This window comes from Mustela nivalis (assembly GCF_964662115.1).
Source record: "Mustela nivalis genome assembly, chromosome: 7".
Taxonomy (NCBI): domain Eukaryota; kingdom Metazoa; phylum Chordata; class Mammalia; order Carnivora; family Mustelidae; genus Mustela; species Mustela nivalis.
In genome coordinates this window covers 57,704,976-57,729,247 of record NC_139026.1, presented here as the reverse complement: position 1 = coordinate 57,729,247, position 24,272 = coordinate 57,704,976, and the positions used below count along the sequence as shown (strand labels likewise).

Below are 24,272 nucleotides of genomic sequence, written 5' to 3'. Positions count from 1 at the left end.
TGATTACTGTATTTCTTTCTAGAACTATGTTTTGAGAGTAATTTACTTATGTCTTGGGAGAGAAAGATAGTGGTAAATCGGGAAAATGGTAATAAGTTTCCTGTCTTCCTGCACTCTTGTCTTCGGGTGTCATGGATTCTGGTGTGATGGTCATGACTGTAGCTAGATCATTTGGTCGAATGTTGCCACTGCTATCTCTGGGTCTTAGTCCAGAAGAAAATATGATGTTTTTCTCACACAATGGACTTATTCTTTCTTTGTGGAGTGACTGAGGAGGCGGTGTTCAAGGTCCTTCCCAGCAATCAGGGACTGTCTCTTAATCTCCAGTGCCAGCTCAATAGTTTTAATTCTCCTGCTGCTACTTTCACCTCTAACTTATTGTTTGGCTGAGTCATCTGGCAACTACTTCTGTGTTCTCTTAATACAGTTGCAAGGCATATTCTTTTGTATTTTGTTTCTTACTTAGTAAATAAGTGGCTTATTTAGTTCCACTTATAAGTCATTTCTTTGGTTTCCCAGAAGAAGTAATTGACCAGTCTAAAGAAGCATAATTGTAGGGGGATTTTACCAATTGCTTTTCTTTTTAGAAGGTTGGTGTAGCCTGTAGGAGAAAGCCTGTTCATAGTTGTCACCATCTGACATTAATAAAATTTTGTGAAGTGTCCTCTTGAGCCTCAGACTTCATGGTTATAAAATGGGTATCGTGTTACTGACATTATAGGATGGTTAGGATTAAAAGAGATAGCATGCAAAGAGCAGCCAGGACAGCCACGCCTGGCGCCTCAGTAAGGGAAGCCTCTGACTCTTAATTTTGGCGCAGGTCATGATCTCAGGGTTGTGAGATTGAGCCCTGCATCTGGTTTTGTGCTCAGTGGGGAGTCTGATTGAAATTCTCTCTCTCCCTCTCCGTCTACTCCCCACCCCCGCTCTGTGATCTCTCTCTGCCTTTCTTTCTAAAATAAATAAGTAAATAAATCTTAAAAGGGATTAAAAAAAGAAGTGTCCAGTATGGTATGGACACAAATATGTGCATGGGTAAGTATTGTCATTGGTGATTTATCCTCTTCCCTCAATTTTTTATCATTGTCATGGTTGTGAGATAAAGCCGGAAGGGACTTATGGATAGGTTAGCTTGTAATGGTATGCAGTGTTGACAGATCCGGTCTCTTGTTGAAGTTGTGTGGAGTTGTGGATTCTTTGAATCATTACAAGTCCAAGCTTAGAGATAGGTCAGGATATCTGATTCAAGTTACTGAGATGGTTAATTGGTTACTATTGAGCTGTTTTGGAGAATAGTGTTAGAGTTTTTTGAAATGCACAGTTTAGCTTCGGATTTAATTGCTCTCAGAATTAGGCAGTCATTTGAACTATCTTTGCAGAAACAACATACAAAAAAGTATTAAGCACTTAAAACATTTACCTTTTTTTTTCTTTTTTTTTTTTTTAAATTCATTTTAGAGAGAGAGAGATAAAGAGGGCACAAGAAGTGGGTGAAGCAGAGGGAGAGGGAGAAGCAGACTCCCCGCTGAGCTGGGAGCCCGATGTGGGGCTTGATCCCAGGACGTAGAGATCATGACCTGAACCAAAGGCAGACCTTATCCATCTGAGCCACGCAGGTGCCCCAAAACATTTACCTTTTCAGTGTGTATTTCTGTTTTATGGATATGATGAAAAAATTATACAAAATAAGATTTTATTTTATATTTTTTAAAGATTTTATTTATCTGAGAGAGAGAACACTAGAGAGCACAGAGGGAGAGGGAGAAGCAGACTCCCCACTGAGCACGGAGCCTGATGTGGGATTTGATCCCAGGACTCTGGGATCACAAACTGAGCTGAAGGCAGACACAACCTACTGAGCCACCCTGTGCCCTCAAAATGACATTTTAAAGAACAGAGATATATAGTGATTAATCATTCATTTTCTTTTTGCCTACACAGTGGCACACTTTACTTTCTGTCTTTCATCTTAGAGTGTGAGCATACAGGCTGTAGGCAGTAGAAAACAAACAGCACACCCAGTGACTTCTTGCTGTCCATTTGGGGATGACTGAAGACAGTGATGCTTACATAGAATGCAATGAAATCTTTTTATGCAAGAAAAAAGATGTTTCTATTTGGAAAATACCCTAGCTCTTTGGATATTCAGTGTAAAGTTTGCATGAGGTGAAAAAGACCTGAGTGAGTGAAATATTTAAAATGGTGAAAAGTGGGGCACCTGGGTGGCTCAGTGGGTTAAGCCTCTGCCTTCGGCTCAGGTCATGATCTCAGGGTCCTGGGATCAAGCCCTGCATTGGGCTCTCGGTGCAGCGAGGATCCTGTTTCCCCCCTCGCTTTCTGCCTGCCTCTCTGCTTACTGTGAATAAATAAAGAAAAATCTTTAATTAAAAAGAAAAAATATAAAATGGTGAAAAGCTTATTTTAAAAGTTTTATATTCTGAATTTAACCCTTAAAATATTTTGAAAAGAGAATAAATATTTATGAGAGGACAAAGATTCTGTTTAGGGGATTTGATTAAATCAGTGAAAAACTTGGATAACAAACACTTTGATTCTTCTATCCAAAGAGCATTGATAACAGATGATGTAAAGATGTGCCTTTAAGGTCCTATAAGGCATATTGTTGATTGAACTTTCTGCTTCAGATGCATTTCTGAAATGAGTATCTGGAATATTGAGACGTCATATGGAAGCTTGTCGCTTGTCAACCCATTTTTTTAAAAAATACTTAACATCTAATAGGTCTTCTGTACTATTAAACGTTTTCTTTAAAAAAAGATTTTCTTATTTACATGTAGATAAGGAGCTCATGTGGTTTCTAATATTTTAGTTACGTGGGAAATGTAATTATTTTCTGAGGACAGGTGACGGAAAAGTAGAGCCGTGCTGTAATATGACTTGAGGGTATGGTTACTATGGGGAATTTATTGTGGAATCAACAAGATGATAAAGTATTGATAGCCAACTGTTGGAGACCAACTAAGACTGATAGAGATTTATACAATGTCTGATTGTCAAGTTTATAATTCTCCTTAGTAACCCAGGAAGCATATGTAAAGAAGGTTGAGTAATGATAGACCACAGTAAAGCCTCTGCCCTCAAAAACTTCATAGCTTAATTGACCAATGTTCTGTCTTAAAGCCTCTGAGTTTCTAAGCTCCCTGTAGATACGAGCAGCTGAGTTCTAATTTATCTTATCAAATCTGTGTTTTTCAGATCATTTCCAAGTACCGAGCCCAGTGTTTGGAATATATGTTGGTTAAGTGAAACTGTCAATATGGAATCAAGTGCTAGAGGGAAAGGCTGTGCTTTTATTCTTAAGAGTGACTAACAGCACATGAAGTAACTTACCTATAGAGGAATTACACTGGTTTTCTCTTCAAAAACCATGTAGGCATGAGGGGAATAGAAAGTGAAATACTTAAAGTTATGGGAAAACCACACCTCCAACCACCCACCTAGAATTCTATATCCGCAAATTATCTTTCAAAACTGAAGGAGACATAAAGACTTTCTGAGATAAAACAATGACAATACCAAAAAATCTTTAAAAAAAAAAACACAAAAAAACAAGGACGGCACCTCACTGGGAATTTGTCACCCGTACACGTGCCTTGAAAGAAATGTTAAAAGAAAGATGATTTGTAAATATTCCAGTCCGTGGCTTGTCTCTTTATTTTTTTTTAATTGTGTTTTTTAGCCTATTTTTATTGGCTTAAATATTTTGCTCCCAAAACTTGATGCCAAAATATATTGTGCTTTGACTATTTCTGGAAATCTTATCTTTGAAATGACTATTTTCAGTAAAGCTTATTTAAAATCTTAGATATGCCATGAATAGGCAGGGGGAGAAATCAGGTTACGTTGTAAAAATCAGTGACACAGACTGCAGGCAACCACCTTGAGTTTTGGAGCAAAAATGGCCTGGAAAAGTTGTCCTGCCCTGGACTGAAATGTCCAAGTATCTATACATTGATCACTCCTTAGTTGTGGGGCTCCCTGGGAAGGGTGTGACCTTCAGCATGGTGGCTTGCTGCCCCTGAGGCAGCCCCTCAAAAGGCTGATTGCTCAAGGCTGTTGTTGACTGTGCTGCCAGACTCTCAGGCAACAAATCATTCCTTTCTTTCTTTTTTTCTTTTCTTTTTTTTTTTTTAAAGGTTTTATTTATTCGAGGGAGAGAGATAGAGAGGGAGCGGAAGTGAGAGAGGAGAGAGAGCATTAGTGGAGGGAGGGGCAGAGTGAGAAGGAAACTTTCCGCCAAGCAGGGAGCCCAGTACAACTTGGGGCTCCATCCCAGCACCAGGAACAACAACCTAACCAAAGTCAGATGCTTAACAGACTGAGCCACCGAGGTACCCGAACAAACTACTCCTTGAAAGGGGTATCTGGGTGACACATCTCCAGATTCACCTCAAATCTCTAAGCCTGGGATCCATTTTGTGGTAAGAGGCCCTATAAATAGGGGGGCAGAGGGCTCTAATGAATCTGTGTATGTGGACAAACCCGATTTCCCTTACAAGAGCCACCTGCAAAGCAAAGGGCTTGAAAGCAGAGCTCAGGGGAACAGGTTAAAAAATAATAATAATAGCAAATATATAAAGTCTTAGATTTTAAGGTTCTTTTGTATTCAAGTCACAAAGTGTAAATATCAGACTTGTATTTTCAGGCAGAAGGTATATGCTGTCCTCAAGTAGGTATGGTACTGTTAGGAGAAATGCTTGACCTGTTGAGTTTAGTTAATGACTCCACACCCTGGAGAATGCCCCTGATTATTATTGTGTTTTTGTAACATCCACTGTGGTTCTTTGCCTGAGAACAGATTACCTTTCTATGCATTAGCAGTCAATATTATTAAAAGGGCCACTGCTGTCATTTCTTTAAGCTTCATCTCTTGGACTGTTACGAGTTTGGCACAGGGTACTGTATAAATTATATATGTGTGTTTACCCCCAAATAGCTCTCTGGTTTGAAAATGGAATCTATGAATTGGCTTCTGTGTCTTTTTTAAGAGTTATTACCATGGGGATGAATAGTCTGCTTATTAGCTCTGTGGTTGGCGTAATTCTTCCAGGTTGGGTCACCTGAGTTTTCCTACTACCCGTTGCCCACACTTTCGGCCACAGTTAAATTTTCACCACTGAAAAGCATAGTTAGAATGCAAAACTAGTTGTTTAGTAGAATTAGTTACATCAGTGTTTTTAATCTGTTGATTATTTCCTTTTATGCTAACTAGCAGGAGTTTATTCATTTCACAGTTTTAAACTTTTCCATTGCAGTCAGAACTGTGGGGGGTTATTATCCTGTACTGCAGTTGTTAACTTTTCATCATTTGTTGAAGCATTGTGGGGGAGAAAGAAGAAAACCAACAGAAACACCATGATGAAGGAAACTAGGCTTATCCATTCTTAATTTTACTGAGGCAACATTGCATGTGTTGCATATAGTTTTCTTTACTCTATTTGCATAAGCAAGGAATCAGTTGTCAGAAACCTGTAGGTTTCTACAGACGTTAAAAGAAGCGTTAAGTTGTTTCACGTAGGTTTACAATACAAAACAAGAATGAGAAGGGGTGAGTACAGAGCAGAACAGTGAACTGGGAATGGTGATTTGTTGATTGGAGATGGATACGTGTACACACACACACACACACACTCACCATGTTTTTCTTTTTTTTTTTTTTAAGATTTTATTTATTTATTTGAGAGAAGACAGTGAGAGAGAGCATGAGAGGCCAGAAGGTCAGAGGGAGAAGCAGACTCCCCATGGAGCTGGGAGCCCGATGCGGGACTCGATCCTGGGACTCCGGGACAGTGACCTGAGCCGAAGGCAGTTGCTTAACCAACTGAGCCACCCAGGCACCCACACCATGTTTTGCCAAATGTCCAAACTGGATATAATGAGGATTTCCTACCTGGGGTCAGTGCTCCAATAGCAAACCCAGCTTTAGGTGTTTAGAAGTCAAATCAGCCCAGAAAATAGAACACAGGTGCCACAGGCTTTGTGAGATTTAAACAGTAAAACTACTTTTTTGTGTGTAATTCAGATTTAACTATACAAATTATAAGATTTCCTGAATGGAATGATGATTTAAGAGAGCTTAGTAAATTTCAAACCCTGAGGAAAATATCGCTTACTGAATTACAGTCTTTCTTATCGATTTAATAATTTAAATTTAAGAAGTCATAGATGCAACAAAGTTTAAATTAGTTCTGGTTATGATATATCCATACGTCGTCCTCTCTAACCTATGACTCTCAGTAATCGAAATGATTTTCCATTTAGTTAGTTTGAATTGAAGAGCTTTTCTCTCTTTCTTTTACTTCTACATTATTGATCTAATTATAATAATTTCTGCTCCTAGGAGGACTGTGTGATTTCATTTATACCTAATGTAGTACACATTACGTAATAGGCACTCAGTAAATATTTATTTGTTCTTTTAGGAGACAAGAAGTGGCAGGATGGTTAATCACCAACTTATATTAAATAAATTGAAAGGTAAAGCTTTACATTGTTACTTCAAAACCTGCCTCTTACTACCATTTCACTGTTGGGAGGAATGCCCACTGTATCACTAATGTGTGTTCAGCAAGAAAGCATCTTGTGTGTGTGTGTGTACTGACCTACATACATATGCATTTCTCTTCACTCATTGCTGTCACTCCATAGACAAACAGGCTTTTGACAAAACCTGGCACTTCCCTCTTGACTGTTTTTCATAAATCCACCTGGCATGTATCACTGTAGAACTTTTGTTCAAGTTCTTTTCCTGGACTTTGGCACATATTTGAATTCTACTGAGCCAGTGCTGCCTTCTCCAGGTGATTTGTTTTTAAGATGTTTTTTTCCTGCCAACCACGGGGACTGAAGTTTATATCCCATAGGTGAATATGAAATTCTCACTTCCCTCCTGAAACCCATGATTCTGTCATCCCCAGGAGTAAGGATCCCTCTTGTTTCTTGCTGTTTTCTGTTTGTATTCTTTTCAACTTGTCTTTCATGTTACAGAAACAATCCTTCTAGGTTTATCAGGCTCTTTAATTTTTATTGTGGTGTTATCTTCAGATAATCAACTCCCCACAAAGCCTTTCTATCCTTATTGGAAAAGAAGTGGCAGTTCACTTCCTGAAACCTTTCTTTTTATTCAGTTTTTATGACTGACTGACTGACTCCTCACTGGCTATCATATTAAAGGCTTCTGATCTTTTATTTATATGTAAGTATGATTTTATTAGATTTATGCAGTGTTCAATGTCTATACATATACCTGTGTTACTTGTATGCTTTTAGTATATGTATGTAGATCTGTAAAACAGATTAACTTCAAGGGCAAACTCTATTTAGTATGTGTATCTATATCTCTAATACAAACTAAAGGGTAAGTTCCCTATTTTTTAAAAATTTTTATTTATTTGTTTGACAGAGATCACAAGTAGGCAGAGAGGTAAGCAGAGAGAGAGAGGAGGAAACAGGTTCCCTGGCGAGCAGAGAGCCCGATGTGGGGCTCCATTCCAGGACCCTGAGATCATGACCTGAGCTGAAGGCAGAGGCTTTAACCCACTGAGCCACCCAGGCACCCCCAAATTCCCTATTTTTTATGAACCAGTCAGCCTATTGAAGGGTTCGGGGCAGGCTGCCCCAAAATATGCTGCTTTGGCACATTGATTATTGTGAATTAAAGTCACTTAAGAAATAGCCTTAAGGACACTGACTCTCTTCTCTTGCTCTGAAAGCAGGAAATAAATTCCCCATGTGAAGAAGGGTTACACTCCTTGCACCTGGAGGGTAAAAAGCATCCTTATTGCCAAAGAGAGGGAATTCAAGTCTGAGAAGGCTGCATAAACAAACCTTGTTACTACTTCTTTACTAATTTCCTATCCTAAGCCCAAACCCCTTTGTCTTATCACTTCCTCACAAATACATTCTTTCTTTGTCTAAAAGATATAAAAGCTGCCTGTTTCTGGTTACTTCTTTGAAACTCTTTTTTCTGTGAGCTTCCTTACGTAAGAATTAATTTTGTTATTCTCCTGTTCATCTGTTTTATGTCAGTTTAATTATTAGACCGGCCAAAGAGCCTGGACGGGGACAAAGCAAAAGTTTTCCTTTCCCCTTCACTACTACGTGTGATGAACTTCCAACAAAAGTTTAAGAGATTGTTGACAGAGCTTATGAATTTTTAAAATTCATATTTTCCCCCTCATTTGTATTTTTTCCCCTCATCCATCTCTCTGTTCTTTGGTGGTGAGTCAGTGAGCTGTTGCAGTGAGATTTCTACAAATCTGATGTCCAAGGTCAGTACCGATTAGTGATTGAGGCACCGTATGACTAAGAGTCACTAGTGTAACCCCATTGAATAATTTTTGATAAGGTAACAAAAGTACAAGAATTAGAAGGAGTAATGCAAGTGAAAGTGCTATGTAAACAAACTATAGCATGTGTGCGTACACACACTCTCTGGCAATGATATCAGTCCTTGCAAAGCTCGTGGTAGAGATGAAACATGTTGCTGCTGTAATTACTGACAGTTCCCATAAATGAATACAAATTGGTATAGAGATCTAACATGCAAGTAGAAGATCTGCTGGCTTATCATAATTTATTGGCATGGATCGTTGGGCTAGTGGTATTCTAACTGAATGCAGAATACTGTTTGTTCTTGAAGTGAACAAAGTATTTTTCATGTTCCCCAACAGGATACCTAAGTGATCTTTTGTTTCAATATTGAATTTTATTTCATTGTTAAATGAATCAAAATGTTACAAACGGAACTAAAGACTCCTTATTTTAATGCATCTTATCCTATTTTAATTTTGGGGGGGGGGACCTTGAGGATTAGATTAGTAGGTTTTAACAAGAAAGCAATATCTATTACTTGCAGATCCTGAGTTGTCTGTAAACAAGCCCTTTTACAAAATGGAGCAATGCCAGCAGAATCTGTGTGGGAGTTATGTGTATGTATATGTCTTTCTAAAAGAACTATAAAAATCTGAAAATCCATGTAAGTGACTTTTTAATATGTACTTACTATAGCACAGCAGCCAAATTTTAAAATAGAATTATAGTTGACTTGAATTAATTTTTGTATTTAAAGATGTAGAAAACTTCTGACAAAATTTATTAACAAATGAAGCTGTCTTGTTCTTTCTGCATCTTAGTCTTCTCTACTGTTGAAGTCCATTAATGGAGACTTTTTGTGGGATTTAAAATATATCTTATACGTCAAGTGCACAGTTGATCCTGGGGGTCTGAGATGTAGATTAGATGTTGACATCAAGTTCTGAAAGTTTATAAACCTTAGGGACTGACTCATGGGTTATATTTTGATTTCTTATTAAGAAGCCGTAGAACTTTTCTGTTGTGTGAATGAATATTGTAATACTCAAAGTCAATAGGAAATAAAGAAAGAATGACAATAAGAATCCTTATATAAATGAAGTGATGCTTTAATACTAGCACAGTCAACATATTGATTGTCTTAAAAATTGAATTCTGTGTTTGCAGTAGAAATTAAGGTGTGCCCTCTTTAACATGGGAAAGGTGGCATTAGGTTAATATGTAAAATGATCTTAACTTGGGAGTTACCCAACAGGCACTTTTGGTTTTGGATTAAATGTAACTAGAATAGGGGTGCTTGGGTGGTATAGTTGCTTAAGTGTCTGACTCTTGATTTTGGCCCAGGTCTTGATCTTTAGGGTCCTATTCACTTGTCCTGGAGGCTGCTTGAGATTCTCTCTCTCCCTCTGTTCTGCCCTCTCCCCCAACCCATGCATTCTCTCTCTCTCAAATAAATAAAGCTTAAGGAAATAAGTATAATTAGAATAATCTAGGCAGGTATATAGAAAGTATTGACATATGTATCAGATTTAAAAAAGAAACACAAATTTGGTTGTTAATTTAGGGAATAATGTCTGACATTATTGAGAGTACTGACAGACCTAACCTGCTACTTTTTTTTTCTTTTAAGATATAGCTTTAGAATAGGTCTATCTTATGTTTTCTAAGTTAGAACTTGACACACTGATAACATAAATGCAAGGTGTATGTTTATTTTGGTCTAGAGGAAAAATGTATGTTTATGCTTTACACAAACAATAAAAAAATCTATTCTGACAACTAACAGAATGAATCCTGTTGATCTAGAAGAAAAGAAAAAGGTGAAAAATCAGCAAGAAAAATTTGAAGTTATGGGCAAAGTGTTTTAATGAGGGATCCCTGCTAAACTAAGAATTGTGTAAAAAAAAATTTCTCTGTGAAATTGAGATAGATTTTTACAAGTGATATACATGCAGCTTCGGTGAGAGTGAAGTGTAGTGTCTGTGGAGTGTAGGGGCGGAAAAAGTTTAACTGAACCAACTTAGGTCTCTGGCTGGATCTGCAAATTAAACTGACAGAGATTAATAAGAGAAAAGAACATAGATTTATGTAAGAAGCTTTTCATGAGGTAGGAGCCTTCTTACAGAAGAAACGAAGGAGTCCTGAGTATTTTTATCTATGTTTGATGAAGAGTGACAAATCATGGAGGAATATGCTAGAACAAAGCGTAGGGGGTAAGTATAGTAAACTGAGGGAAACTTAGCAAGACCTGTTTGTTCTGGTTCTTCTCAGTGTCCCTTGGTCTTCAGAGATAAGGATACTCCTATCTTTCTGGTGAATGGAGGGTATCTTTGACACAAGGATTTTGTGATTTGTTTCAGGAGAGAAGCACCAGGGAAGGTCAGAATGACCATCCTGTCTCAAACCCCTTTAGCTTAAAATATTCAGTAGCAGAGGTGCCATATTTTGGGTGGTATGTCCTGAGCCATGTCATTTGTTCCCGTCTGAAACTTTGCCAACTGCGATCTAGAAAATGATATAGTGGATTATCCTGTAGCCCATTGAACCAGTTTCTCCATCCTGGCCCTTTCTACGGAGACAAAAAAAAAAAAAAAAAAAAAGTTTAATGGTTAATGGTTAGAACAAACTATAAACATGGTTGAGTCCAGAGGGCAGTTAGTCATAAAGAATATTTATAGATACTTGACTCAAAGCATCTATAGATAGCATGAGGGCAGATGGTAGTAATCTGGCAGGTTTTCCTGGTTTGTAGTGTGAATGTCTCTGTGATGTTATCAGGTGCTCTGGTGAACTTTCTGAGTGGCCCATAGAGCAACAGGCAGGAAGGCTGTGATTTCTTTGAGTATGATATCAGGTTGTCCAGCTTCAACTTGCAGGGCTTTGGGAAAGAGGCAGTTTTAATTTTTAGTGATTCTAAGTCAGAAGGATGGGAGAAAAATTGGAAGCATTAGTTTGGAGAATTGTGGCTAGGAAACTGGAGGAAATCAGGGTCTGACACCTTTTAGATAGATAACAAAACCTTAAGGATAGTGAAGAGAACTAGAGTTTAATACCCGTGTGGATATACCCTAGTTTTCCATTGAAACTTAATTTTCATGTCTGCAGTCACCCCCATTTCAATCAAAGATAATTTAAGTAAGACCAATTTGCAAAATAAGTCTCATTTCATTAACTTGACCTGGTTATTTATGTCAGTGCTCAAGAAGAATGATTCACCATATATGCTTTTTAAAAATCATATTTGCTGGAACTTCTAATAAGAAACCCAGATGATACTTTTAAGGCATGTATTTTAAGGCATGGAACACTGGGTGTAGTGCATAAACAATGAATTTTGGAACACTAAAAAAAAAAAAAAAGTAAAAAAAAAAAATAAAAGTTTCTTGAGGCTAGGACACTAAGTCAGTGAGCCCTCATCAGATTTTGCCTGCAACACTTACAGATGTGGGTGAATTCCTCTCTTCTTGAGGTCCCCCAAATATCCTGAGGTTCGTAGATTCTGCTAGGAAGTGACCTTCCTTACTTTCCTATTAGGTAGAAATCCTATAAGTAAGCCACTGGGCAGTTTTTAGAAGGGACGCTTCATAAGCTTTGGTTCTTTAATGCCAACCTTACTTCCTTAAAGCTGTCCAGTCTTATCAGATTCTGAGCATGTCATTCTCAAATATGGCATTCCAGTCAAAGTCTTTCTAATACAACCAATGTTTACAATGGTTTCCTGTTACAAGGAGAAAGACGCTTATTGAACTTATGCAAATAACTATATTGCCATGAAAATAATAAGATGTATCTATATACATATAACTGGTGAGTGTTTATCACATTTCTTTTTTGACAGTCTTTCCCATGTAATTTACCGTACCAAATCTAATTATATTAACATCGCTCTTTATAAGAGGAGACACAAATCCTTTGAGATTTTCTGAGGGCCCCCTGGGAAACTTTACCATCAATTTGACCTCAAAGACTTTGGGAATTTTGTCAAAAATACCGACAGGTTTGACCAAATGGGATCACAGATGACTGTACAAATAATACTCAGTTATCTATTTAACGAAAGTGAAAAAAGATTTTAAAAACAAATACAGAAATTTTCTCCATTTTAAAATGGAGAAAACTCCATTTTCTTAAGTAATCAAAGACCCAATAAAGATAGCATGAAGCAGAGGGAATTATTCTAAGACAACATACAAGATAGATTACTTAAAAGGTAAAGAAAACTCAAGAAATATTGGTGTTTTTTAAAGCTGTTTATTACTTAACTGCTTTTTTATACTATGCTGTGTCCTGTACATGCATTATTTCATTCAGTGTCTCTGAAGAATAAACTATTATTTTCATTTCGTAGACAAGTGAACAGACTTCGTAGAGTCACTTGGCCAAAGTCATTTGGGCTGTCAGTAACAGCACTGGTATTTGTACCAGTTTTACATATGAATCTGAGTTGTTTACAATTATATTCCGTCGCCTGCATTAATGATTTGCTTCAGGTCATGTGACTAAACTATAGAGGAGGAGAGAAGTTAAGCTTTTAGATTTCCAATCCTTGGTTCTTTTGACCATCACATTTAACCTCTTGACCTAAGTTTATTGGATCTGTTTTCCATGGCTCCATGTCCTGAATACAAACCTATTAGATACTAATGTTAGAGTTGTCACTGCAAGGTCTTGAAACTCTACACTAAACAAAGATTGAGAACAAGTTTGGAGGATCAATATTTCATTCACTGAAAATAAACTTGAAAGTAATTCTTACTATTTTGCCCAACCAGGGTAAACTTTCATTGTATTAACTCTTCAGCCAAAGGTGCCATATCGTTATATATTCTTTTGCCTGTGCAAACTCTAGTCCAGTGGTATTTATCAAGTTAAATCACTTTTAAAATGGATATAACCTCTGGCACTTTCCTGTCAGTGTATCACTGTGACATTCAGCTTCGGATCCTGTTGTAGGTTCGCTGCAGTGTCTTGTCTTTCTGTGACTGCAGTTCTCTGTGCAGCCTGTCTAATGGGAGTGTCCTCTCCCACCCCCACAGACTGACAACATGTGAACTTCAAGGATCACTGGATGTGCAAATTTAATTGCAGGTTTTATTTTTGAAGGATGACCTAAGCTATGTCATTCTAACAGCGATTTATACAGCTTTTTCTAAACTGCTGCTCTGAAAACATGTATTTCATTCTGTCTATTGTCATGCTTCCCGATTTCATTTTTCAAGGCGGCTTGCTCACTTAGCTTGCTCAAGTGTATATAGGATGATTCTTTGCAGTATTTCAGTAGATAGATGCTTTGAAATTAAACTTGGGCATTTCTCCTGATTTTCGGATAAGATAGTACCTTATGAGTGTTTGGAGTTCATGTTCTGTATTTGCTGATTTGCCCCCCGCCTTCCTCCGTGACTTTCTTCCCAGTGCTCCAGCACATGATTGTACTTTTTAGGAGAGGGTAAGTCTCATTACCTAGCTAATGTGATAATTTCTTGACTGTATTACAGAGTTATGATTAAAAAAGATACTCTGGAAAGGATTAGTAGTCTTAAATGAAATGCCTTTTTCTTTCCAAATGGCACTTAAGAATCCAGAAGCAGCCCATGATTTTAATAAAACTAAGTAGTCCTTTCATTTTTTTTTTCTTTTTTGTAGAGTTTGACGTTTTGTGCACAGCACAGGTTTGGGAGATGATATTTTTAAAAATGGTGTTTTACAGGGAACACCCTGTCAGTTCTTTTGATGTGCATGCACTGAGCCAATTGGAATGCTGGCACCTCCGGAGTCAGGTGAAATGAGGAAGCTCTGAGTGAAATCTTAATAATGATAGGAAATACTGGTACAATATGCTGAAAGTTTCTATTTTTCCTGCCTCCCAGAAATTCTTTTTACTTACTGTGCTTTGGCAGAGTTCATTTAAATCAGAATTTTTCAGCATAAATTGAAGTTTCTATGAAAAGTGTTGTTACATAATTTGTGATGTGAATTGACAATGTCCTCATCAGCAACTACTACTTTTTCCTTAGTTATCATAGATTTCCTGACTATTCGGTGATATTTTTTTTCTGAAAATTTACCATTTTATGTTGAAAAGTGTAAAACTGCCATTTATTACGTTTTAGCCAAAATCTAATTAAGTGGATTTTCTGTTTTTAACTTTGAACTATGTAAACGTTCTAGAATAGACCTGAATGAGACCTTTCAAATTTGTCTCATTGATCTCACATTTTTACAGGTAATGAAATGGAGGCCAAGAGAGGTTAAATTACTTGCCCAAGGTTACAGAGCTATTAAGTGGCAGACTTGGTGCATAAACACCAGCCTTCAGTTTCTTAGTATTGAGGTCTTTAACTTTTCTACTTGTCTTTGGTTATAGGACATGAACAGAAGTGAGAAATCGCTTTTTTCTCCACCATTAAATTTTTTTTTTTCTTTTTGAATGTGATGGCCAAATAAGAGTGTGACTTACTGGAACTGTGTGGTAAATAGTGGGTTGAAAATGACATTTAAAATCCATAAACAAATGAATTTCTGTGGTGTTTCCCAGAGTGTAGACCTAAATTTTGCCAGTTTAAGGTGAAACTACCATTTACCCTTATTTTACCTAATTTTGCAGTTCATTTTTCTCAGAATTAGTATTTCCCTAACTTAAGAGTCTCAAGCCATCTGTAGGCTTGAAGATTTAATTATGCTACCACTCTTCTAAATAACTTATGTTAAGAATGAATATTGTTGGTCCTACTGTGTATATTTATTCATTCCAAGAAGTGTCCATTATATTTTTTTTTTGTTTTTTTTTCCACCTTTAACCCAGATTCTGTGTCCAAACAGTAGCTCCAAAATGATAATGACTCATTCAGTCTTTTTTCATAAGAACCAGTTGGTTCTTCATCTCATTCACATGTCATGCATATTTGTTCTATTGCCTAAAATGTATTAATAAGTTTATATTATTCTCACCAAATATGAATTATATTGCACTGCTACTTCATCTCTAGGTAATTTGTTAAAGCATTTGGTTGATTGTTCTACCCATATGAATTTAGCCTAGCTTAACTTGTATGTAATCGATATTTGGCAATATGCAATTTAGAATTTAGAAACTTCTTTTGGATTCTCGTATTAGTAACTTACTAGTTTCTTTTTTACATTAAAGGAGTTATAAAGTCAGAGTAGAAGGAGTGATTTACAGAAGACGAAGCAGATGGTGGTTTTTAGGAGAGGAAGTAATGAAAGACAGGCTAGGAACTGTGATTGAACTGAAGATGTACAGGAACTGAGAATGAAGGAACTGAGAGTGAAGTTCTGTCATGTTTCCAAGGTGAATGCATTGTGACACTTTGATCCATTCTGCTTGCCTGCCCTAATAACATATGTTAATGACTTCCTGTCCTTTCAGATCCAATGGTCTTACTTGACACGTTTTGCTACAGCTTATCTTGTCTGCCTCTGTATTTGTGGTTACAAAGTGTGGAATGTAGGACAAGGTTACCAGTAGAGAGGTGTGGGTGTCCAATTTCCAGCTTCCTTCAGTAGTTACAGGGAAACCTGCAGCAACTAAATCTACTGTGTTCCAAATATATTTCTCATAGCTATGTCTGGTAAACTGCCCTATTGTAGAAGGGCGAGACGATCAACAAATACTCGTGAGCCTTGCTTAGATTGGTCCCATGTCTTTGGCATCCTCGGTGTGCCTATGAGTGAATGTGGTTTTAGTCCATTCAGTTTTTTATTAGTATTCTTTATAACGATTAGTTATATACCAACTTGAACCAGATTGATCTTTTATAAAGCTGTCATTAACATCTTTACTGATGGTTTAGAACCAAAAGGTATATCAAAATTCTGTTACTTGGACAAATACAAGCAAGGCTTTGGGATATTTGTTGATTCCCTCACTGCTCTGAGAGAGGGAATTTATCAGAAGTAGCCATAAGAAATATTATATATTTCTTATATATAGATTTGGTTGCTGCATATTTTTCTAGGACTACTGAAGGAACCTGGAAATTGCATACATACATCTCTATTGGTAACCTTGCTCTCCAGCTGGGAATTAAATGTACCACTGAACTGATTATTAGGAAAATGATTATCTTAGAAGTATCAATGGCCTGTGTATAAGCCACAACATATTTGGCATTTAGCGAACCCATTGACCTAAGAAATGATATCTTTAAAAAAGATGGGTCAGAATTGGGATACCCCGTAGGATCCCTGTTCGCTTTCAAGTTCAGCGAGACAATTGAAATGTGTTGGAATTTTGTGATTATACTGTTTATTTTGAAAAAGACTTTCCCTTGTACTGCTGATCTCACCAAACAAATATTAGCACTTTCCAGCATTCTCCTCATTGGTTTCAAAGCTTTATTATTTTTCTCTTCTCACTTCTTTAATAGTGCTGCCCCATATCCTGTCCTTTTTGTTTATGATGCTCTTCTGTTGCAGTCTGGGGTTCTCAGGATACAAACTCTGAGATGGAAACTAGTGTGCTGGAAGTTTCTTAGAAAGTGTTCTTTGGATCAACCCCTGTGGAGGGGAAGGGAGAAACCAGTATTGGGCAGAAGGAAAGTTAGGCTATTGTGCAGTGGTTTTTTTGTTTGTTTGTTTTTGTTTTTTAGGTTTTTAAAATTTATTTGTCAGGGGGGAAAAGAGAGAGAGAAAGAGAGAGAGAGAGAGAGAGAGAGAGAGAGAGTGCACACAAGCATGGGGAGCAGCAGGCAGAGGGAGAAGCAGGCTCCGCATTGATTAGGGAGCTTGATGCAGGGCTCAATCCGAGGACTCCAGAATCATGACTTGAACCAAAGGCAGACGCTTAATGGATTGAGCCACCCAGGCGTCCCTTTTGTGTTGGTCTTCATGGAGATCTGACCCAATGGAGAGTTCTGAAGCCCAGTGGCTGTTCACCACTGTCTCCAGTTGGGGAGACAGGGCCAAGTCTTTATAGTCCCCATGTCAACCAGTCTTTGGATGTGGGCTCCATGGGAAGGGAGCAAGAGTTTCTATGAGGAGAATCTTTAGCCAAGACTGTTCTCAAGAGAGCTGATCGCGGAGGGCTGTCTGCTGGCAGCTGTACAGCAGGGGAATAAATCATTCAGTCCTGAAAGGGGATCTGGGTGGCACATCACAGTTTCCACTCCATCTTTTTTGCAAGGGTGCTAGAGATGGTTCACAGCAGGCAGAGGGAGATGGCCTAGAGATGGGTCAGAATTTCCAACAATAAGGAGTTGCAAGGGCAGAGTGGTCAGAAATAGCAGACAGGGAAAGTTGGTATGGAATCGATGCTACCATATAATTGAATTCCTGCATTGATTATTGTTTTTTTCCTAAGTAAGTCTAAAATTCTATGTATCTATATCAACACTATTCTCTTTTTTAAGTTATAAAACTTAATGAGAACTCTGGGTGCTCCATGCGGAGAATGTGTATATCTTTACACATAAATTCTGTATGGTTTTTGTAAAACCTACTTTGTTTTTCAGTTACATATTCCTTATAGGCTTTTTTTTCCTTCCTCCATTTCTTACTAATAATGCTTTTTTTTTTTTTTTTTTTTTTTGTCTTCATATTATAAAATTAGTTGAGTGCTAAATTTTCTATTTGGTATACTTGTCAATGCCCAGTCACAGGAAATTCTTTTCTTACATATTTTGTAATTTCTAAATTATAGGCTCATCTTCAGTGGGGATTGTTTTTCGGTTTTGGTTTGGTTTGGTTTTTCTAGCTTGTAGAGATCCCATGTGGCCTTGTTTATGAAGTGTTACTCTAAAGTGGTTTCATGTTTGTTTCTTCCAGATACTCCAGGGATATCATAAGCACAGAACCCAGTTTTATCTTAATTTCTTAGCTTGAAGATTCTTATATGAATTCAGACTTCAAAACTGTTGTGACACAGGCATAGGGATTTTTAATTTCTGGTTGTAGCATTTCCTCGGCACTTCTCTCCCGATTGTTAGAGACAAGTTCGCTTGAAGTCTTATTAAGACAGTGGGTGGATTTGTTCTGTTCTCCTCATCATTTTTTAATGTGATTTCAGCCTTTTGAAAATAGCTCTGGTTTTATGAGAGGGACCTCACCATTGACTTTAAGCCTTGTGTGCCTGAGATCTCTTCTTCTGTTCGTACATGGCCACCGAAGTACAGTTGGGTAGGTTGTATCCTATGTTGAGAAAAAGTAGGGCCAGAAATCTAGCCCAACTCTTCTCCTGAGAGAGTACTTTCTTCTGAGCTCCTTACCGGAGGGGACATCTTCTTACCAATCTCTATTAGACTTGCATACTAAAGAAATAGCCATGATCCTTCCTGGAGGCCATAACTAGTGATATTTGCTTTTGTGCATACCACTTTGGCCATTGGTTCTAGATTTGGTTTAGTACCAGCAGATTTTCTTTATTGTAAGTAAAGCTGTGTATTTATTTTAAAATTTTGTTATACTCATTTTTGTCTATTTATTTGTCTCCCATGGGAGGTCTTCTTCATTAGCTCATTTAACCATATTGCTGTATCTGAAATTCCTACAAGTTACTTATTAACCACTATGCCTGAGATTCCTCCTCTTTACAGTGGGCATAATAATAGTATCTGCGTGTATAGTATTAGTTTGGAGCACATAATAATTTCTTAGTTAGTGTTAGCCATATTATTTGCACCATTTAAAGCTTTATTTTATCACTTTAGGGAAGAGTTGGACATGCAGTAGTGGTTGCGTTTACTTAGTTAACAAGAAGAGGAAGTCTTAGTTAACGCCCTAGAGAAACCAAAGGAGAAACTTTGTTCGCTACAGTACAATGAATGCTGAAACTGAAGCTTAGAGTCCCACCCTTCTGTTGATATGCCGAAGGTCACTTGGCACCAAGAGGGAACTGAGAGGAATGTCCTCTCATATTGCCTGGAAGATCGCTTAGAGGAGTCTTGCCTGGATTGTGTGAGTAGGTAAATTGAGTTTGTGAATATTTACTTTGCTAAGGAGGGCTCTCAAAGGCATAATTATTACAGAGGATATTTGTAGACCTTGAAACATGCAGTAATACTTTTAGTACCCGTTAGCCTTTTGACAATATTTTAAGTTCCCTTTTGATATTCCAAGTGGATTCTGAACTTGTTGAAATTGGTACCTCAGCTTCCTCAGAGTCCTGCCTCCTGCCTTCTGCCTCTTGGGGATTTAAAGGATTTCCTTCTCTTAGGTCATGTGTTTAAGAGAAAAACTCCCCTTCCCCCCAGATTATAGGTATGAAGAAATCTGTTGAGTAATAATAGTTGGGGAAGCACAGACAGAACATATCAAGTTTTCTTAAAATTACTTTTAAATTACTCTGATATGCAAAATACTGTGATTATACTATAAATCTTAACTGCTTTGGATTATTTATACAATGTTAGTTGTACTATGAGAATTTGCTTATTAAGTTCAGTTTTCTTAGGTTATTATTGGCTTTGAGTCCACCGACTTAACACTGCCAAATTTCTGTGTAAACATTTTGCTTGGGACCTAAAATGTGGTGAATATGTGTATTTAAAGGTTTTTTTCTTCCCCTAAACCCACGAATATTATTGGAACTTGTAAACATTTAAATAGTCAATTAATGGAAATTTTTAAGGAACAACTCTTTGAAAAAAATCAATTATATAATTATGTTGTTTTAAATATCAAATTTGAGCTTAGCGAGAAATTTATATAATTCTTACATAGAGATCTATTTTTTGTAGCTCTTATAGATTTGTTACATTTAATTTTACTCTGGAGGAGTCTTTTCCTTGTTCTGTTACTGGTGATTAAATGAGAGGTTAAGATTTATACTATTTAAAAATAAGAGTTAATATTGTATCATAATAAACTAGATGGAGAACAAAAGTAAATAACTGGTTACATTCTGATTTGGTGCTGGGGAATGTAATGCATTCTTGAGTTCACATGCCATGGTTATGCCTGCATTGATCCTTTTTGAAGTACATTCTTGGATATGTTGGTTTTCCTCTAATGTGTCTGTTATTGTATTAGGACTACACCATAAGGAACATTATTAATTTATACCAGAAACTACCCATGCAAACATCATGTACGTAGCTGTTTGGTAGCATACATAGGTGAGGTTCCTTGGAATGTTTATGGCTTGAGTTATTCTTAACCTTGTTGCAAAGTCTTGGTCAGCTTTATAGGCCAAATTCTAAATCAAGTGTCAGTGTCCTGTTGAGTGTAAATTTCATATGTGCTCTGGGAACGTTATGTATTTTGTTCTTTGACCTGTTCTCACCTTAAGGAGGATATCCCTGCATCTCTTGTACCTGGGGTGTTTTAAAAGTGGTCTCTGTTTTTCTACAGATAGGCTTGGAAACACTTTCTTCTGTTTTAGTAAATTATACATATGAGAAAATGACTTTGGAGAGGATAAGATGTATAAACTCATTTTCTATATAATTCTGAAATAAATTGTGTAGAGAAGTTTCCTTTTCAGTTTCTTTTTTTGTTTTTTTTTTTTTTCAGTGAAATCATCTTTCTTTAATTCATCAAGCTACTGCCTTGGAATTTTAAGTGGACAAAAGTTAGCTTATTATATTTTAGATTTTAAATAATAGTTTACTTGAATTGTGTAAAATTTTTGTGCAGATGATATAACAAAGTAGATTTTTTTTCTTTTTCTTTTCTTTCTTTCTTTCTTTTTTTTTTTTTAACAAAGTAGATTTTCATATAGTCTTTTGATCATTTTCCCTGTAGGATAATTCTAATTTAATTAAACAATTATTCTTTAAAAATTCTTAACTATTTTAAGCATGCCTGGGTGGCTCAGTCATTTAAGCGTTCAACTCCTGATTTTGGCTCAGGTTCTGCCTGATCTCAGGGCCCTAAGATTGAGCCCCACTTGGGGCTTTGTGCTGGGTTTAGAGCCTCCTTAAGATTTTCTCTCTCCCTCTCCTCTGTCCCTCCCCATTTCCCTGCCTTGAATCTTAATCTCTCCTTCTCTTAAAAAAATTTTTTTTCTTAAATTTTAGAGTTTAGGTTTGTGTATGTATTTTTAAATATTTCATGAAACATTTTTTTGATTTTTCCACTGTATGAAAAAATATATTTTTTAGTTTTTTTAAATTTAATTTTGTGTGTCTGTGTGTGTGTATGTTCCAAAATTCATTGTTTATGTACCACACCCAGTGCTCTATGCAATACATGCCCTCCTTAGTACCCACCACCAGCCTCATCCAACCCTCATCCCCCCTTCCCTCCAAACCCCTCAGTATATTTCTTATTTTAGTTAAAATTTGTGATATTTCTGTCTTCTGTATAGACTTTATTAACTAGATTTAGAAAAAAAAAAGAAAAAACAAACCAAAAAAAGTATATTCAGGACTATGATTAGAAGAAACTTGTGGTAGTTTTAATTCTTAATATAGTTTCTAAAATTTTAAAGCAATATGTGATATACTATCTCTTTGTATTTAGCAAGGTAAAATCTGATCTGCAATGGAATGTATATTTCTTAAGCTTTCCTTAGACCTTATATGAAGTTTTATCCAAGAAGGCTTTGCTTTGGGGAGCATTGGTGAACAGTTTCTTTAGGGTTAAAAATATGTTGTGTCAGCTATGTAGATGTAATTCATAACCAAATTATTTAACTTTCCTAATTACATGACCCTAATGATCAGATTTAAATATCTGATAATATTATTATTACTATTAGATTGCCTTCTATTCTTTTATTCCTTCATTGTTTCTAGAAATATACTTCCATCTGATTTTGCAGGTAATTTCTTTTTATTCCACTATTTTATATAATTTGCCAGACCAAATGACACAGTTAGGATCCATTAAGTAGAGCTGTGAATATCAATCTTGGACACAAAGCTGGGGATTGTTGTTAGGGAAAGCCCTCCTGCTGCTCTTGCTTGGCATTCCAAAGACTCTGAATGAAGTCTCTTAACTTATTCAAAGCCTGGATTTGTGAAAGCCTGTTGGGCTCCCTTTTGCCCATTCATAACTGATGCTGTACTCTTCTGGTTAAAAATTATCAGTGGCTTTCCCATTTCCCATCAGATAAAATTCAAAGGATGTTATATAACATTTTTTTAATATTTATTTTTATTTTTTTTAAGATTTTATTTATTTGACAGAGATAGAGAGAGATCACAAGTAGGCAGAGAGGCAGGCAGAGGGAGAGGGAGAAGCAGGCTTTCCGCTGAGCAGAGCCCAATGCAGGGCTCTATCCCAGGACCCTGAGATCATGACCCAAGCTGAAGGCAGAGGCTTAACCCACTGAGCCACCTAGGTGCCTCCAAAGTGTGTTATATAACTTATTATTTGTAGTTTGTAGTCGTGTATCTTAATCCCTGAGCTACTTGATCTTCATGCTTTTATATATCTCACATTTTCTGCCTTTTTCTTCACTCATGCAGCAATTAGAATGTCTTTCCTTCATAATCAAAATTCACATCATCCTTTAGGTCTGCTAATCACCCCCATTAAATTTCTCCTAGTTCCTTATAACAACCTTGAAAGTAATCTGTTTTTTTTTCTTTTCTACATTTTCTTAAGGTGTTCATGTTATATCTTTTGTTAGTTATTTTAACATATGTTGTTATATATATATATATATATATATATTTATTTAAAGATTTTTATTTATTTATTTGTCAGAGAGACAGAGAGCACAATCAGGCAGGGCAGAGAGAGAAGCTGGCTCCCCACCGAGCAAAGAGCCCAATGCGGGACTCGATCCCAGGACCCTGGGATCATGACCTGAGCCGAAGGCAGCAGCTTAACCGACTGAGCCACCCAGGCGTCCCTGTTATAATATATTTTTTAAAGATTTTATTTATTTGAAAAAGAATGAGAGAGAGAGCATGAGGGGGAGGGAGAGAGAATCTCAAGCAGACTCTCCACTGAGCTCAGAGCCTGATGTGGGACTTGTTCTCCCAACAGTGAGATCATGACCTGAGCAGAAACCAAGTGTTGGACATTTAACCTGCTGCATCACCCAGGTGCCCCAACACATGTTATAATATTTTACAACTCCTGTATAACACTGCCTGATTTTAAATGTTCCACTGAGTTAAGGCTCTTACTCTGTTACTAAGATGGGTGTAGCTGGTTTCGTCATATTTCTCCTGTTTTTCCTTGTATCCAGTAATGCTCATAAATATTTGGTGACTGAATAAATGGAATGACATGACAGTGAGTTATTGACCACCAGACATTTTATTGCTCTGTTGGTATGGACATGTGGAGAACAGGGAGAGCAGTTAGGGAACTAAACAATTATGGCATGGCTGTCTGAGTCTGAGCTGTTCCCAAGAGCAAAAGCTGATAAACGTCAAAGATGCAGTTAAGAAAAAATTTAGATCATATTTAATGGCTCACTACTGATAAAGAAAAAACAATCTTTTGTATTTAAAGACTTTGGGTTGATAGGAAACTGAAGAGTAACACAGGTCTTGTAAATCATGACTACAGTTCTGAGTCAGAGAACATCTGTCACGAGTTCATAGTTTGGGAACGCATACAGTCAGTTCAGCTCTAATGCTTGTTTTGAAAATGGGAGTTTCTATCTACTTTATGGGTACTGGAGAACAATTTGAGGATAATGTAAATTTCACGTTTGTTTTATGTGATTTTATTTGAGAAACAGGAGGTGACAGAGAGTGCCCCCTGGTTGGACTGAACCTCATACGAATACATAAAATGCATGTGCACAGACCTCAGACATCCTCCGGCCACCTAACTTCATTTCACATTGTGAGCCACAAAGACCTCTATCTTGTTTTATAATTTTCCCTCCACTTTCAGATAACCCTTTATCCACCCTTTCACGATAACTCATAAGCTTTAACTCTTTGGACAGCCAATTCCACAGGCAAACTTCAGATCTTTCTCAAGGTCAGATGCCATGTTTATTGTAGTTTTTATTGATTTTCTAACTACTTGACACATGTAAAACTGTGTTGTGATATTTATTAGGTTCTTTT

The 24,272-nt window shown here is 36.9% G+C and overlaps 1 protein-coding gene across 8 annotated transcripts in view; it reads left to right on the top strand.

Moving 5' to 3' along the window:
- EPS8 (EGFR pathway substrate 8, signaling adaptor) overlaps positions 1-24,272 on the top strand; it is a 183,571-nt gene that overhangs the window by 61,745 nt on the left and 97,554 nt on the right. For 2 of the 8 annotated variants that reach the window (XM_082742390.1, XM_082742387.1), the window contains one exon: positions 6,444-6,498. The exons of 4 other annotated variants lie outside the window; for them this stretch is intronic. The gene's annotated coding sequence lies outside the window, so the exon portion shown is untranslated. Of the gene's footprint in view, positions 1-6,443; positions 6,499-18,998; positions 19,254-24,272 lie in introns of those variants that run through there. 2 more of the 8 variants (XM_082742386.1, XM_082742388.1) reach the window with 2 other exon arrangements.